Source organism: Scyliorhinus canicula, chromosome 18 (assembly GCF_902713615.1).
Source record: "Scyliorhinus canicula chromosome 18, sScyCan1.1, whole genome shotgun sequence".
NCBI classification, from domain to species: Eukaryota; Metazoa; Chordata; class Chondrichthyes; order Carcharhiniformes; family Scyliorhinidae; genus Scyliorhinus; species Scyliorhinus canicula.
In genome coordinates this window covers 85,039,889-85,056,788 of record NC_052163.1, presented here as the reverse complement: position 1 = coordinate 85,056,788, position 16,900 = coordinate 85,039,889, and the positions used below count along the sequence as shown (strand labels likewise).

Sequence of the window (16,900 nt, the reverse complement as noted above, 5' to 3'; positions counted from 1 at the left end):
TCAGCCGCGCATGCGCGGATTGGAAGACTCCAACCCGCGCATGCGCGGATGACGTCATCGCGCATTTGCGCGAAACCCGCGCATGCGCGGGCCGGGTTGCCCCTCAGCCGCCCCGCGAATGGATACTGCGGGGCGGCGGAAGGAGAAATAGTGCGCGGGCATCGGGCCCGCTGCCCGCGATCGGTGCCCACCGATCGCGGGCCCATGGCACCCTTGGCACGGCCGTGGTACTGCCGTGCCAATCGGTGCCATGGTTATAAAATGCGAGTGTTTACGGCCGTTTTTACGAACGGCCAGACCAGGTGTGTTTGCCGTTCGTAAAAACAGCCGTAAAGGGCTGGGAACTCGGCCCATCTATCAGCTGTGATTCGTGTCGGGAGTTGGGCGTGGGGGGGGAGAATAGCGGGAGGGCGTCGGAACAGCGTGGCCGTAAAATTTTACGAGCCACGCTATTCTCCGCACCGTCGGGAGTGCGGAGAATCTCGCCCACTGTGTAATAAATTGATGCACTATCAATTACGGCGAGACGAGAGTAATAATCAGTAACAAATGTAATGTCACTCCCCATGTCAATAACAACAATCCCATCCTCCCACCAAACCACAAAACATTAGCCCGCATGTTAACATAAACAAATGACAAAGGGAAATCAGGAATCACCCATAGTCACCATTAATACATACAGTCCCTCTCCCCCAACCCTCCCAGCCCCCAACCCCCCTAATGTTCGATGTGATCCAATTACGAAAGTGCATAATGAATAATGTAGAACCCCTCCATCTTTCCCCTCAGTTCAAATTTGACCTTTCAAGCATCAAGAATTCCAGCAGGTCCCCCTGCCACGCCAGGGCACAGAGTGGAGAGGTTGATCTCCACCCTAACAGGATCTGCCTTCAGGCGATCAATGAGGCGAAGGTTACAACATCTGCCTCCGCACCCGTTTCCAACCCCGGCTGGTCCGACACCCCGAATATGGCATCCCGAGGGCCCGGGTCCAGTTTCACGTGCACCACTTTAGAGATGACCCTAAACACCTCCTTCCAGTAATCCTCCAGCTTTGGACAGGACCAAAACAGAAGTACGTGGCTCCCCCCCCCCCCCCCCCCCCCCCCCACACACCCCGGCAATGTTCACATACAGAATGCCCTGCCTGCAACAGTAGTGGACTCACCAACATTAAGGGCATTTAAATGGTCATTGGATAAACATATGGATAAGTGAATAGTGTAGATGGGCGTTAGAGTGGTTTCACAGGTCGGCGTAACATCGAGGGCCGAAGGGCCTGTACTGCGCTGCAATGTTCTATGTTCTATCTTCCACCCCCTCAAAGAGCCGACTCATCCTCGCCCTTGTGAGGTGTGCTTTATACACCACCTTCAGCTGTATCAGCCCCAACCTCACGCACAAAGTGAAGGCGTTCACCCTCCGGAGCACCTCACGCCAGAACCCCTCCTCCATATCCTCTCCCAACTCTTCCTCCCACTTTGCCTTGATCCCTCCCAGCAGTGCCTTCTTCTCCTCCACAATAGCCCCGTAAACCGCCGACACTACCCCCTTCTCCAGTCCCCCTGTTGTCAGCACCTCCTCCAGCAATGTGGAAGTCGACTCTACTGGGAAGCTCTGTATCTCCTTTCTGGCAAAGTCTCGAACCTGCATGTATTTAAACATTTACCCCTGCTCCAGCCTATACTTCGCTCCCAGTTCCTTCAATCCCGCAAAACGAGCCCCAAGAAACAAATCTTTTAGTGTCTTAATTCCTTTCTCCTCCCATCTCCGAAAATTTCCACCCCACTTCCTTGGCTCAAATCTATGGTTCCCCCGAATTGGCATTTCCCTTGACCCTGCCCCCAACCCGAAGTGCTGTCGAAACTGCCTCCAAATTCTCAACGAAGCTATTACTACTGGACTCACTGAGTATCTCCTGGGGCCGTCGGGAGCGGTGCTGTCACCAGCGTCTTCAATCTCGACCCCCTACCCAAATTCTCCTCCATGTCTGTGTGGGTTTCACCCCCACAACCCAAACATGTGCAGGTTAGGTGGATTGGCCACACTAAATTTAAAAAAATAAATAAATTTAGTGTACCCAATCATTTTTCCAATTAAGGGGCAATTTAGCGTGCACGTTTTTGGGTTGTGGGGGCGAAACCCACGCAGACACGGGGAGAATGTGCAAACTCCACACGGACAGTGACCCAGAGCCGGGATCGAACCTGGGACCTCAGTGCCGTGAGGCGGTTGTGCTAACCACTAGGCCACCGTGCTGCCTTGGCCACACTAAATTGCCCTTAAATTGGAAAAAGAAAAAAATTGGGTACTCTAAATTTATTTTTTAAAAATGTTAGTCAATGCAATCTCCAAAAAAAGCAAATCTCTTTCTGACATTCTTCACAGAGTCCCCTATCATCAACATCCTGTGGGGTCACCATTGACCAAAAACTCAACTGCTTGACTGGGTATGCCACATAAATGCTATGGCTACCAGAGCAGGTCAGATGCTGGGTATTCTGCAGTGTGTGGTTCTATATTTGCTCACCTCCTGACCCCTGAGAGTCTCAACCAGACAGATTCAGGAGTATGATAGAATATTGTCCACTTGCCTGGTCCATTAATACTCAAGAAGCTTCGCCCTTTCCTGGGCAAAGCAGCCTGCTTCATCAACACCCCATTTACGAGATTGAATATGTACCCTCTCAGTCCACTGTGACAGCTGTGTGTATTCTCAACAAAGATTCATTGCAGAAAATCGCCAAAGCTTTTTCAACAGCGCATCTCAAACCTATGTCACCTGGAAGGGCAAAGGCAACAGGCACCATCTCCAAATCTCCTTCAAGTCATATGCCACTCTGACTTGGCCCTTTCTTCATTGTTCTTGGCTGAAATCACCAAAACTCCCTAACTGTGGGACCACCTTCACCCTTTGGATTGCAGTGGTTCAAGCTCCAATGACTGGAAATAAATCAGCCTTGACAGCAAATGCTGAGAATAATTTTATAAAACAGTTTGCCACTTTATATTACAGAGTGCTGATGACGGAGAAATCTTGACCAGCTAACTGCATTTTCCTGAAATAAAAACACCTTTGGTCACCCAATACTGCAGTCCATGAACAGGAGGGCAGCAGGACATGACTGGTCTCTAAGTGGATGTGGGGAAGTGTATGAGATTGAGCTCAGACTTGCCTACGTGGGAGAGAGTACCCTTCCTTCATGACCTGGCCAAACATTTTTGTTGTTGTTCTATTTCCCTCCAACTGTGCTCTTGGTAAGAGTTTCGCTGGAAGAGGCCGGAGTGTGTGTCTTAGTGGGGAAAAAAAATCCCTTCCCTGACTGCCCGTTTCACTCCATGACATAGCTCAGAGAATGTTAGCGTTTTCCCCTTAGATTCCCCCCTTTTCCGTGTCCCTCAGCTGAAGGTGAAGATTCGATGGTGGTTAGTACTGTGGCTTCACAGCGCCAAGGTCCCAGGTTTGATTCCTGGCTGGGGCACTGTCTGTGCCTATGTGGGCTTCCTCCAGGTGCTCCAGTTTCCTCCCACAAGTCCCGAAAAACGTGCTGTTAGGTGAATTGGACATTCTGAATTCTCCCGCAGGGTGCCCGAACAGGAGCTGGAGTGTGGCGATGAGGGGATTTTCACAGTAACTTCATTGCAATGTAAGCCTACTTGTGACAATAAAGATTATTATCATTGAAAAGATTCCTGCTGGAATGCAGTTCTCTGGGTTCCAGAATTTCATTAGTGTCCAACTCATCATTTTCCTGAGTGTCCCCAGGACTGGAGGAGACATCATGGGCAAGAGTATCCAAAGAGCAAGGAAGTCTTCTTGGACCTCAAAGCATTCTTCGCTTAATAAACACGAAAGGCGCTACAGAAATGCAAGTTCTTTCTACGAGGTTGAAATCTTTCCGGAAAGATATTCCAGGAGGCGACCACCCCTGTCTGCGTCAGGGGACGGGAATCGAATGGCTGCGCACAGAAAGAGCCCAGACAGTGGCCGTGGCTGAGAGTGTCTGCCAAGTGGCATTTCTCTCTGCCAAGTGGCATTTCTCTCTGCCAAACAGCTACGCTGAAGGGAGTTCAGTTCGCTTTCCGCCCTCTTAACTTCCATTGGCTGTTTCGTTTTTAACAACCCTTTCGTCAGCAAACTGCGATTTTGAGAGCGGTTCCGGGTTGAACTCGCTACCAACTATGGTCTGCGTCTGCCTTCTGCAAGAGATAAGTGAAGAGGTAAGTGTTTGGAGGACGGGGCTCTCAGCATTTACTCTGCCGCAGCCTTGCAAACCTATAGTTCAAACATGTATTAAGAAGAGTTCCGGATGGGGAGGGGAATTTCAAACATGGACTGGAGACATATTTCCAAAATAGGAAAAACAATAATCTCAGATAAATTACAGCAGGTCAGGTGGATTGGCCATGTTAAATTGCCCCTTAGTAGATTAACTGGAGTTTCGGGGATAGGAAAAGGGAGTGAGCCAAGGTAGGGTGTTCTTCGGTGGTTAGCACTGCTGCTTCATGGTGCCGAGGGTCCAGGTTCGATCCTGGCCCCGGGTCATTGTCCGTGTGGAGTTTGCGCATTCTCTCCGTGTCTGCATGGGTCTCACCCCACAACCCAAAGATGCGCACGGTAGGGGAATCGGCCATGCTAAATCGCATCTTAATTGGAAAAAAAAAGAATTGGGTACTCTAAATTCATTTTACATAGAATTTACAGTGCAGAAGGAGGCCATTCGGCCCATCGAGTCTGCACCGGCTCCTGGAAAGAGCACCCTACCCAAGGTTAATACCTCCACCCTATCCCCATAACCCAGTCCAACACTAAGGGCAATTTTGCACACTAAGGGCAATTTATCATGGCCAAACCACCTAACCTGCACATCTTTGGACTGTGGGAGGAAACCGGAACACCCGGAGGAAACCCACGCACACACAGGGAGGATGTGCAGACTCCGCACAGACAGTGACCCAAGCCGGAATCGAACCTGGGACCCTGGAGCTGTGAAGCGATTGTGCTATCCACAATGCTACCGTGCTGCCCTTTTATGAAACAAAAAAAAGTAATGTCCTATTTCAGAGGGTTGGTGCAGACTTGATGGGCTGAATGGCTGCCTCCTGCACTGTAGGGATTATATAACAAATAGGAGCAGCACTAGGTCTTTTGGCTCCTCGCAAGCCTGCACCGTCACTCAGTAAGACAATAGTTTCACAAGACATTGGATCATACACAGTGAAAACGCCCTGTTAATTACTGTTGAATTTGAGAACTTGACTGAGAAATCTGGAGAGTTTGGAAGTTGGCGTGCAGAGGTTGGAGTTCTCAAAGTAAACGTGACAGGGATTGAAAAAAAAGAGATGGAGTATTTATGGGAAGCAGGTGAGAAGATCAAAACATACTCCAAAGTGGGAGTCAGTGGTCTCATGGAAATTTGGAATGATGTGGAGATGCCGGCGTTGGACTGGGGTGAGCACAGTAAGAAGTCTTACAACACCAGGTTAAAGTCCAACAGGTTTGTTTCAAACACTAGCTTTCGGAGCACTGCTCCTTCCTCGGGTGAATGAAGAGGTATGTTCATTCACCTGAGGAAGGAGCAGTGCTCCGAAAGCTAGTGTTTGAAACAAACCGGTTGGACTTTAACCTGGTGTTGTAAGACTTCTTACTGGAAATTTGGAAAGTTTATTGTTTTTGTTATGGAGACAAACGTCAAGGAGGAAAAGTGAGAGAGGTGGACCACCCAAAAGTCAGAGATGAGTAAAAAATATTCCAGGTTAGAATGAGAGCAGCAATAACACTGTCATCAAAAGAGAAGGGTGCTGAGTACAAACAACGAGTATTTCACACATCTTGCTGACAGGACAGGCTTTAGCTAAGACCCAGATGAGCTCCTGTTGCACCATCTTTTATCTGGAGTGAGTCGAATTAAAGATTTCAAGGTAACAGGTTTGGCAAGTTGGCTGTTGAAGGCGGAAGCATAGACGGAGAAAGCAGACCTGGTAAAGACCGGAAATGTGAAGTGATTTTACGTCAGTGGTAAAACAAGTTTGATGATGACTCCGGGGTTAGAACAGAGTCAACGGAGTGCTGTACATTTAGAGAGAGCTAGATTGAAATGAGGAAGGGAATAGTGAAACTGAGGTGACTGATATCACGGCAGCGGCCCCTGATGAGAGTGGGTGGCGCGGGGGAAGATTAGAAAAGAGGGAGCCTGTGAAGGAGGTCAGAGTCACTGGAAAAGGCATTTTTAAAGGAAGGTGCTGAGGTGAAAACAGCAGAAAAGCTCTACTGGACTGGGGTAAAGGGGAATGAAACTAAGATCCGTACTCACAACAGCTCATTCAGGGTCAGAAAGGGTAAGATTCAGCAGAGTTGCTGAAAGCCTAGCAACCACGGGGGTTATGGGATGAAGAAAGGAGCAGGGAAGAAGAATCAAAGGTTGGAGTTTCCAGTTTTTGTTACTTGAAAGGAAGATTTTTTTCCCCCCTTAAACTGTGCGGTGCACAATAGCACAGTGATTAGCACTGTTGCCTCAGTGCCAGGGACCTGGGTTCGATTCTGGCCTTGGGTGACTGTGGAGTTTCTTCCCGTGTCTGCGTGGGTTTCCTGCGGGTGCTCCGGTTTCCTTCCACAGTCCAAAGATGTGCAGGTTGGGTGAATTGGCCACGATAGATTGTCCCTTAGTGTTCAATGGATAGGGGAGGGTTATGGGCAAAGGGCGGGCAGTGGGCCCGTATAGGGTGCTCTTTCAGAGGGTCGAGAGAGACCCGATGGGCTCGAATGGCCTCCTTCTGCATTAGGGATTCTATGAGATGAAGGATGATGTGGAATTAAGGATCAAGATGGCTGAAATATTACTGAAGATCGAGGTCCAGTGTTCTTAGTAGAAGTTGGACTGCATGTAATAAAGTCACAGGGAATCAGTGTGAGGAATTGATGTACTTTTCTGTTTTTAAGTTTATGTTAAGATTGTTTTGGAAGAAAATATAATCATGAATGTGTAATATTCCAGGTCACTGATTTGTTGTTTTCATGGTAAAATGAATGTGTTATCCCAAATCCAGTAAAAATGATGGAAAATATTCCGATCCTGTCTAACAAAATCTGGAATTTGACTGTGAATCAATAGGCCTAATTATAAACCTGTGGAATTTGATTCCCAATCGCCTTAAGAATCTCTGCAGCCACACGCAATAAAAGTGGAATTTGGCCTGATCGTGTAAACCTCAGTAATATTAGTGAAGCTGTTCCTGATGTAGGAGTAATTTTATTCTATGGGGTTACTTTTAGTGTTGAGCAAACCAAAGTTAAAATAATTGACCCAGGAAGAATATTTCCAAACATGTCGGTGGGGGAGTTGTCGTCGTGTTAAAGATGACCGTTAGTTTTCCTTGCTGTATCTCCATGGGTTGTGGATGTTATAGAATATAATCAGGTAATTGTGAGATATAACATTCTTCACTTGTATGTCCTTCTGTTGTGAACAAAGAAATGGAGCAGCAAAGTTATATCAGTATTGAGACCTCAGGGCATTCCACACTGATATTTTTTCCATTTCTTTGAAAATGAAATGAAATGAAAATCGCTTGTCATGAGTAGGCTTCAATGAAGTTACTGTGAAAAGCCCCTAGTCGCCACATTCCGGCGCCTGTTCGGGGAGGCTGGTACGGGAATTGAACCGTGCTGTTGGCCTGCCATGGTCTGCTTTAAAAGCCAGCGATTTAGCCCAGTGTGCTAAACCAGCCCCAGGCGACCCTCTATGTAGCTTTAGGGCGGCACAGTAGCACAGTGGTTAGCCCTGTTGCTTCGCAGTGCCAGGGTCCCAGGTTCGATTCCCGGCCTGGGTCACTGTGCGGAGTCTGCACGTTCACCCCGTGTCTGCGTGGATTTCCTCCGGGTGCTCCGGTTTCCTCCCACAAGTCCCGAAAGGCGTGCTGTTAGGTAATTTGGACATTCTGAATTCTCCCGTTGTGTACCCGAACAGGTGCCGGAGTGTGGCGACTGGGGGCTTTTCGCAGTAACTTCATTGCAGTGGTAATGTAAGCCTACTTGTGATAATAAAGATTATTATTATATAGGAAGTAAAGGTTTTGTTATGCTTGTTTAAAACAAATTATTTTATTCCAAACATATTCAAAAGTACAAAAACACAAATCAGTAACATTGCCAACACAGTTCAGTTTGTGCAATTCCCCCCACCTCCCACCTCACTCCCCATCTTATCTTCGCCCGCCAGCTCCTCCCTTTTATTCTTGATCCTCACCACCAGTGATCCTCACCACTTCCCCTTGCACCCCCAGCCAATCATAAATATCACCAATCCTGCCATAAAAACAAGGAAAGATTGACCAGGCTGGGAGTGGTCCCGCGGGGTAGCTCATACTCCTCAAGGACCAGAGGGAAGATAATCATTCCTGCCCTGTGTGGCCTGGGTGGCTCCTAGATGACTAGAGGCCTTCTGAACGTTTAAAGGATGCTGGCAGCACTCGGGTGTGTGAGCAGCCTGGAGCCTGTAGGTAGCCTCACGGCACCAAGATCCCAGGATTGATCCCGGCTCTGGGTCACTGTCCGTGTGGAGTTTGCACATTCTCCCTGCGTTTGTGTGGGTATTGCCCCCACAACACAAAGATGTGAAGGCTGGTGGATTGAACACGCTAAGTTGCCCCTTAATTGGAAAAAATGCATTGGATACTCTAATTATAAAGAAGGAAAAAAAAGAGATACTAACAGACACCCTCCCGGGGGAGCTTCAGAAACTACGGCAAATGGTCTCTGAGGATCATGAAAGAGCGATTGAGGGGGCAATGTTCTCTATTCGAACGGCCTTGGCAAAGGTGGATGAAGTGGTAGAGGCACAGGGCGCAGAGCTAAATGAGGTGGAGGCGGCTCTTTCAAGACAAAGTGACCAGATCACCTCTGTGGAAGTGGCGATGCCACGGGTGGCTGGTGACAACAAGGCATTCAGAGCCAAGGTGGACGATTTGGAAAATTGCTCCAGAAGACAGAACTTGAGGATGGTTGAGTTGCTGGAGGGCTTGGAGAATCCGAGTCCGACAAAGTTTGTGTTGCAGTTGTTTTGGAAGATGGTGGAGGAGGAAATGGCATCTCCTCGTGAGTTGGATCACCGTGAGCTTTCAAAGTTCTCAAGACAAAGAAAGTTCTGTGGTGGGCAAAAGATCATCAGGACTCCAGATTGGAGGGCCACGTTATGAGGGTCTGTCAAGATGTTGGAGCGGAGCTGGCCAAGAGGTGTGCAGCATTCAACAAGGCCAAGGCTGCGTTGTATCAGAGCAATGTTTGATTTGGTGTGGTGTACTCTGTGCGCCTCTGACCGACTTAGCAATCAAAAGATTACTACTTTGAAACTCTGGAGGAGGCTGAGGTGTTTGTGCAGAAACATAGACTGGGATTGTGATAACTGTGAATTATGTTGATTGGGAGATGTATGTCTGGGGATGGGATTTTGGAGTTTGATGGGATGTTTTAATGGGCGTTTTGGAGCTTTGCACCTGGATTTTTACTGTGGGTTTTGTTGGATTGGTGTTGTTGTTCATGTATCTTTCATTTTTAGGTGGGACAATTAAAGTTGGCTTTGGGCGTTATGGGTTTTTGTTGTTATGCTTTTTACTTTGCGTGGGGGCCATCCTGCTAGCTAAATAGTTAGTTAACGGGAGCGGTTGGAGGGGGTATGCAGCTCAAACTGTGTTTTTTTTTAGCATGAGAGGTGTTTGTTTTTGTTGGGTTTGGGATAGTGGGGGGGGGGAAGTTTTTGTTTGCCTTGTTGTTTTCTGGGTTATTTGGGTGTAGTATTGATGGGAGGTGGGGGGGGGGGGGGAGGGTTAGTTCTCTGATGGTGGTTGTAAACCTTTCTTTGTTCTGTCTTGATGGGGGATTTGTCAGCCAACCTGGGTAGGCCTGGTGCCGGCTCTCTTTGTGTAGTTGCTGGATTGCCCCACAGGGTGAAAATGTCTGACTCTGGGTCGCTGTGTGGGGGGTGGCAACATTCCTTATTCGGCTGGTCACATGGAGGGGTTAAATGGCCCAGTAAAGAGATCTAGGGTGTTCGCGCACCGTAGGAGTTTGAAGGCTGATGTGGTGCTATTGCAGGAGACTCATTTGAGGATTAAAGATTAGACTAGGTTATGGAAGGGCTGGGTGGGGAAAGTATTTAATTTGGAATTCGTAGGGCCTGGGAGGGTTGAAATTTTGATTAATAAGACCGAATGGGAGATATGTAATGGTCAGTGGGATATTGGCAGGTACCCCGGTGGACTTGGTCAATGTATATGCACCAAACAGGGATGATACTGATATTAGGGCGGCACGGTAACACAGTGGTTAGTACTGTTGCTTCACAGTGCCCGGGACCAGGGTTTGATTCCCGGCTTGGGTCACTGTCTGTGCGGAGTCTGCACGTTTTCCCCGTGTCTGTGTGGGTTTCCTCCGGGTGCTCCGGTTTCCTCCCACAAGTCCCGAAAGACCTGCTTGTTAGGTAATTTGGACATTCTGAATTCCCCCTCAGTGTATGCGAACAGGCGCTGGAGTATGGTGACTAAGATTTTCACAGTAACTTAATTACAGTGTTAATGTAAGCCTACTTGTGACACTAATAAAGATTACTATTCTCAACAATTTGCTGTCTTCTGTTCCCGATCTGGATTCGTACCAGTTAATCCTGGGAAGGGACTTTAAGTGTGTACTGGACCCTGGGCTGCATTGATCGATGCTCAAGTCTTTGAGTCCTTCGGGGGTGGCAAAGGCTCTCTTGTCCTTTATGGCGCAGATCGGGGGAGGGGGGCAGCAGGCAGATCTGTGGAGATTTTTACATCCGAATGAGAAGGATTATAATTTTTTCTCTCGGGTACATTTAGGTCTACATAGAACATAGAACAGTACAGCACAGAACAGGCCCTTCGGCCCTCGATGTTGTGCCGAGCAATGATCACCCTACTTAAACCCACGTAACCCGTAACCCAACAATCCCCCTATTAACCTTACACTACGGGCAATTTAGCATGGCCAATCCACCTAACGCGCACATCTTTGGACTGTGGGAGGAAACCGGAGCACCCGGAGGAAACCCACGCACACACGGGGAGGACGTGCAGACTCCACACAGACAGTGACCCAGCCGGGAATCGAACCTGGGACCCTGGAGCTGTGAAGCATTGATGCTAACCACCATGCTACCGTGAGGCCCTACTCTCGGATCAACTTTTTTGTGCTGGGTTAGTCTCTGCTTCTGGGGGTGGTGGGGGTGTGGTATTTGGCAATAGTGATTTCGGATTGTGTGGCACATTTTGTGGATTTGTTTGGGGGGGTCTGGCCCTGCTCAGCGCCGCCCTTGGAGGTTGGAAATGATGTTGTTGTCGGATGAGGAATTCTGTGAGAGGGTTTCCTCTGCCATTGGAGAGGACATTGATTTTACTAGAAGTGACGAGATTTCGTCTTCCATGTTGGGGGAAGCTCTGAAAACGGTCATTGGGCGGGGAGATAATCTCTTATGTGGCGCTTACAGAGAAGAGTGAAAGGGTGCTGTGTTGTTCCTCATGTCTTAATAAAGCTCGTAGTCTCACATGCGGAGAAGATGCTTTATTGTGAATTCGTTCTCTCTTCAGAGCTTAACATACGGCTACCTCAAATGCTACCTGCTTGTGTGTCTGTGTCCTGCTACGAGTTCTACCTTCCGTGAAGTGTGTCCTCACTTCCTGTCCCGGTGTATTTATAGCTCTCCCGTGCTCCCTCTAGTGTTTGCTCAGTTGTATTGTATCTAGTCAATCTACGATCACCACATCCCCCTTTTTCTCTTTACATATTTTCTGTACATAGTTAAAGAAAATTGTAAAAAAACAGTTACTTATGATATGCGTATCTATATATAGTGTATATAGTATCTATAGTGATGGTGCTATTGCATATTTTACAAAGCCAATGTATTTATGTGTCCAATCTTAATAAAAACATTTATGAGTCCAAACTTGATGAATTTGTTCAGAGTTTTTTTTCTTTTTGTTGTTGATGACGTGGTGATATTGATATTGCAACTCCGTTGTGAATGTTGTTGGTGTTCCTTGTTATTTTAAGTAACCAATGCGTCATCCCGAGGTGTTTGCATGGTCGAACCACTGATATTGACTGACATGGACTTTTTTCTGTGCTTGTGGTATCGATGTATTATCTCATCTGCCTTGAAAGCTGGTGTGCTTGCTTGTTCTAGAGCAGATGTGAGTTTGTGCGATTCGTTGTCATCCCATGGCATGTTTGTAGTGTTGTCATTGTTTTGCAGTGTGCTGTGGCATTGTCCTTCATGTGCCGAGTAGTACCATTGTGTACAAGTCGTTGTTTCATTGCTGTTGTTTCTGTCGTTCCTGTCTTTGTCGTTGTCGCTATCTTTGTTCCTGACTTTGTTGTTTTCGTTGCCATTCTTGGTGCTGTTTTTGTCGTCGCTATCTTTGTTATGCTTCTTGTTGGTTTTGTTGTTCTTCTTGTAGTTTTTGTCGTTGTTGTTGTAGTTTTTGTTGGTGCTGTTGTTGTTCTTGTTTCTGCAGTGCTTCTTGCGATATTTGTTGTTCTTGTCGCGCTTCATGTTGCTTTTGTTCTTGCTGTTGTTGTTCTCGTTTCTGCTGTGCTTCTTGCTATTGTTGTTCTTGTCGCGCTTCATGTTGCTTTTGTTCTTGCTGTTGTTGTTCTCGTTTCTGCTGTGCTTCTTGCTATTGTTGTTGTTCTTGTCGCGCTTCATGTTGCTTTTGTTCTTGCTGTTGTTGTTCTCGTTTCTGCTGTGCTTCTTTTGGCTTTTGTTTTTCTTGTTATGCTCTATGAGAGTCCCGTGTGGATAATTTGAGTCATTGAACATTTTGTGTCGAGAATGGTGAGAATGATCTGATGTTGCATCGGTGCTGGTGACATCAATCATTTGTGGAGGATTTGACTCCTCATCTTTGCTTTCTTGGTGCTCCTCTTCTGGAGTCAACTTCTTCTCGATTTCATTTGATTCTCTGGATTCTTGGCGCTCCTCTTCTGGAGTCAAAAACTTCATGATTACAATTGACGTGGTGTCTGTGGACTCTTGGCGCTCCTCTTCTGGAGTCAAAATCTGCATGATTTCACTTGACGTGGTCTCTCTGGACTCTTGGTGCTCCTCTTCTGGAGTTAAAATCTTCATGATTTCTGTTGATGTTGCCTCACTGGACTCTTGGTGCTCCTCTTCTGAAGTCAAAATCTGCATGGTTTCTGTTGGCGTGGTCTCTCTGGACTCCAGGTGCTCCTCTTCTGGAGTCAAAATCTGCATGGTTTCTGTTGGCGTGGTCTCTCTGGACTCCAGGTGCTCCTCTTCTGGAGTCAAAATCTGCATGTTTTCTTTCGGCGTTGTCTCTCTGGACTGTTGAGTGGCCCGACTCTGTGCTTCTGTACAGACAAGCTGAGAACTGTCAGTCTCGCTGTGATCCTGTACGTCGAGTGTGATCACCTTGTCACTGTTTTCGCATGCAGTGGGTAGAGGTACATTGTCTTCTTCTTGTTCATGTGAGCTTGGTAGACTTTCATAGTCTGCTTGCGGTTGCTCAGATACAGCGGGTTGACCTTCATGGTCTTGTTCCTGCATGGTGTCAGTGGGTAGATGTACGTTGTCTTCTTCTTGTTCATGTGAGCTTGGTAGACTTTCATAGTCTGCTTGCGGTTGCTCAGATACAGCGGGTTTACCTTCATGGTCTTGTTCATGCATGGTGTTCGCCAGGGAGTGTTTGCTTGCATCCCTTTTGGAGTCTTTCATCACTCGCACTGTGGAGCCTGTCATCGCTCGCTCTGTGGAGTCTTTCTGTGCTCTCTGTGTGGCGTCGTCTTCGTCTTGGGTATTGCTGTCATCCAATGTATTGACGAGCTGCCATGGCATCATGGTGTTGGATTCATCTACCACGAGTAGATTCGTGTTGAGCTTTATGACCGTGTCGCTGATGCTGTGATCAGCATATCCGAATAACTCAGCCATGTCTGAGTAGTATTCTTTGAAAACCAAATCATCTTGGTTGGATTCTTCTACCACGAGTTGATTCGTGTTGAACTTTGCGACCGTGTCGCTGATGCTGTGATTAGCATATCCGACTAACTCAGCCATGTCTGAGTAGTATTCTTCGAAAACCAAATCATCTTGGTTGGATTCTTCTACCACGAGTTGATTCGTGTTGAACTTTGCGACCGTGTCGCTGATGCTGTGATTAGCATATCCGACTAACTCAGCCATGTCTGAGTAGTATTCTTCGAAAACCAAATCATCTTGGTTGGATTCATCTACCACGAGTTGATTCGTGTTGAACTTTGCGACCGTGTCGCTGATGCTGTGATCAGCATATCCGACTAACTCAGCCATGTCTGAGTAGTATTCTTCGAAAACCAAATCATCTTGGTTGGATTCATCTACCACGAGTTGATTCGTGTTGAACTTTGCGACCGTGTCGCTGATGCTGTGATTAGCATATCCGACTAACTCAGCCATGTCTGAGTAGTAATACAAATCATCTTTTGTTGTTTCGGAATTCTTTTTGTTCTCTTCACTTTGGGTGGTGCAGACTGCTTTTTCCAGGGTGTTATGCGAGTTATTTTCAACTGCTGGTTTAAGTTCAGGCGTTTTTCTGTGTTCTGAGGCAAGAAAAATTGGTTTTACCACTTTAAGTATCTTGTTTTCAATTTTCGGGCATTTCCCTTTTAAGTAGGCGTGGTCGGGATGCTCAGACGTCATGACGCTCGTGACATCACGCGTAGGAATGAATTGGGAATGCGCAAATCAGCCTTCCTTCACTGTGCGGTTTTGTGTCCATTGCGCATGCGCGGCTTGCGCAAGCGCATAACGATCGGCACCACTAACCTTTTTACACTGCGCATGCGCGGCGGGCGCATGCGCAGAACGATGAACGGATGGTTGGAACTGCGCGGCTTCAGGTTCCGGCGCATGTGCCGACGCAATTTGTAGTTCTTTGTGTGCCCAAGACTGTAAAATATGGTCGGACGCCATTTTATCGCGGATTTCAGCGTTTTTTCTTTCTGAAAGTTGTAAGTTACCCTTTCTTTTCGATTTGGACTGGATTTCAGCGTTTTGGCTTTGTGAAAAATTCATGTTATTTCTTCTTTTTGATCTGTACTTTTCACTCGCGATTTCTTGTTCTTTTCCTGATTTTTAAAGTTTTGCATCACTCAGTCTCTGTGCAGTTTGGCCTCTGAGCATACAGTGCTGTTCAAATTCCTTACAGTACTCTTCAAATTTGTTTAGTATTGTTTGTAAGCTGTTTCTGTCTTCACCTTTTGAGTATTTAAATCCATTATAAACTTTCCTAGCTTCATGTCCTTCGATGAGAATTGCTATTTTAATTTCGTCTGAGGCTGCTGCTGCATCATTAGCTATGATACCTAAATCGAACCATTTTTTAAACATTTTCCAGACATTTCTTACATTGCCAGTCGTGTCCAGCTGAAGTGGGTATCCAAGGCACATCCTCCCATCAGCGATGTCTTCCGAAGTCGAATGTCCAGTAGGAGATTTCCATGCCATTTTGTTCTTTCTGTGTCTGCAGCTGAGTTGTCCTGTAGTAAGCGTCTGAAGCCACTGCTGGTACCATGTGTTGTTCCTCGTGTCTTAATAAAGCTCGTAGTCTCACATGCGGAGAAGATGCTTTATTGTGAATTCGTTCTCTCTTCAGAGGTTAACATACGGCTACCTCAAATTCTACCTGCTTGTGTGTCTGTGTCCTGCTACGAGTTCTGCCTTCCGTGAAGTGTGTCCTCACTTCCTGTCCCGGTGTATTTATAGCTCTCCCGTGCTCCCTCTAGTGTTTGCTCAGTTGTGTTGTATCTAGTCAATCTACGATCACCACAGGTGCAGAGGCAAAGGTTGGTGAAGGCCATCCTGGTGGTGGATTGTCAATACTCGTGTGCCCCGACGCCGGAGTTGTTAGAAGGCAGGAAGAAACTGCAGTTGAATTTAGGTTGCTTTCGACGGGCAGGGCGGTGTGCCAGCTGTGACACTCGAGGGGGGCTTTTTATGAACATGGGGAAAAGGGCCAGTCGCCTGTTAGCGCACCGCTGAGGCGGCCTCTCAGGAAATAGTGCAGTTAAAGAACTCGAGTGGCAGGTTGGTCTCCGTTTCAGGGAAGGTCAGTGAAGCTTTCTATCGTAGTCTCTATACATCGGAGCCCCCCGATGATGGATTGTCTATGATGGAGTCTATCCCGGTTGTAGAATGAGAGAAAGGAGGAATTAGAGTCCTTGCGAACTCCGGAGGACGTTGTGAAATGCATGGGCTCGATGCAGTCAAGTAAAGCGCTAGGTCTGGATGGATTTCCAATCGAATTTTAACAAGAAATTTGTGGGTCAGCTGCTCTCATTGTTGTTCGAGATGTTTAATGACTCCATGCCTCCGGGGGTTGACGTCAGCTACATTGGTACAGGCTTCGATTTCTCTGATTTGAAAGAAGGATAAGGATCTGACACTGTGTGGGTTGTATCGCCATCTCTTATTATTGAATGTGGATAAAGGCAGCAAGGTGGCGCAGTGAGTAGCACTGCTGCCTCAAGGCGCCAAGGTCCCAGGTTCGATCCCGGCTCTGGGTCACTGTCCGTGTGGAGTTTGCACATTCTCCCCGTGTTTGGGTGGGTTTCACCCCCACAATCCAAAGATGTGCAGGGTAGGTGGATTGGCCACACTAAACTGCCTCTTAATTGGAAAATATGAATTGGGTACTCTAAATTAAAAAAACAAATTATTGAATGTGGATGCAAAGTTGTTGGCAAAGGTTTTGACAATGCCTTGACTTCCAGAGGTTATATTGGAAGAATAGACTTGGTTTGTTAAGGGCAGGCAGCTGTCGGCCAATATTCGGCGATTGCTGAATGTTATTCTGTCCACTTCTTCAGTCCCTGAGCCAGAGG

General features: G+C 47.2%; 1 protein-coding gene across 1 annotated transcript in view; it reads left to right on the top strand.

The window, feature by feature from the left end:
- The first annotated feature begins 3,950 nt into the window (after positions 1-3,950).
- ticam1 (toll-like receptor adaptor molecule 1) overlaps positions 3,951-16,900 on the top strand; it is a 60,440-nt gene continuing 47,490 nt past the window's right edge. The window contains exon 1 of the mRNA XM_038777654.1: positions 3,951-4,224. The gene's annotated coding sequence lies outside the window, so the exon portion shown is untranslated. The remainder of the gene's footprint in view (positions 4,225-16,900) is intronic.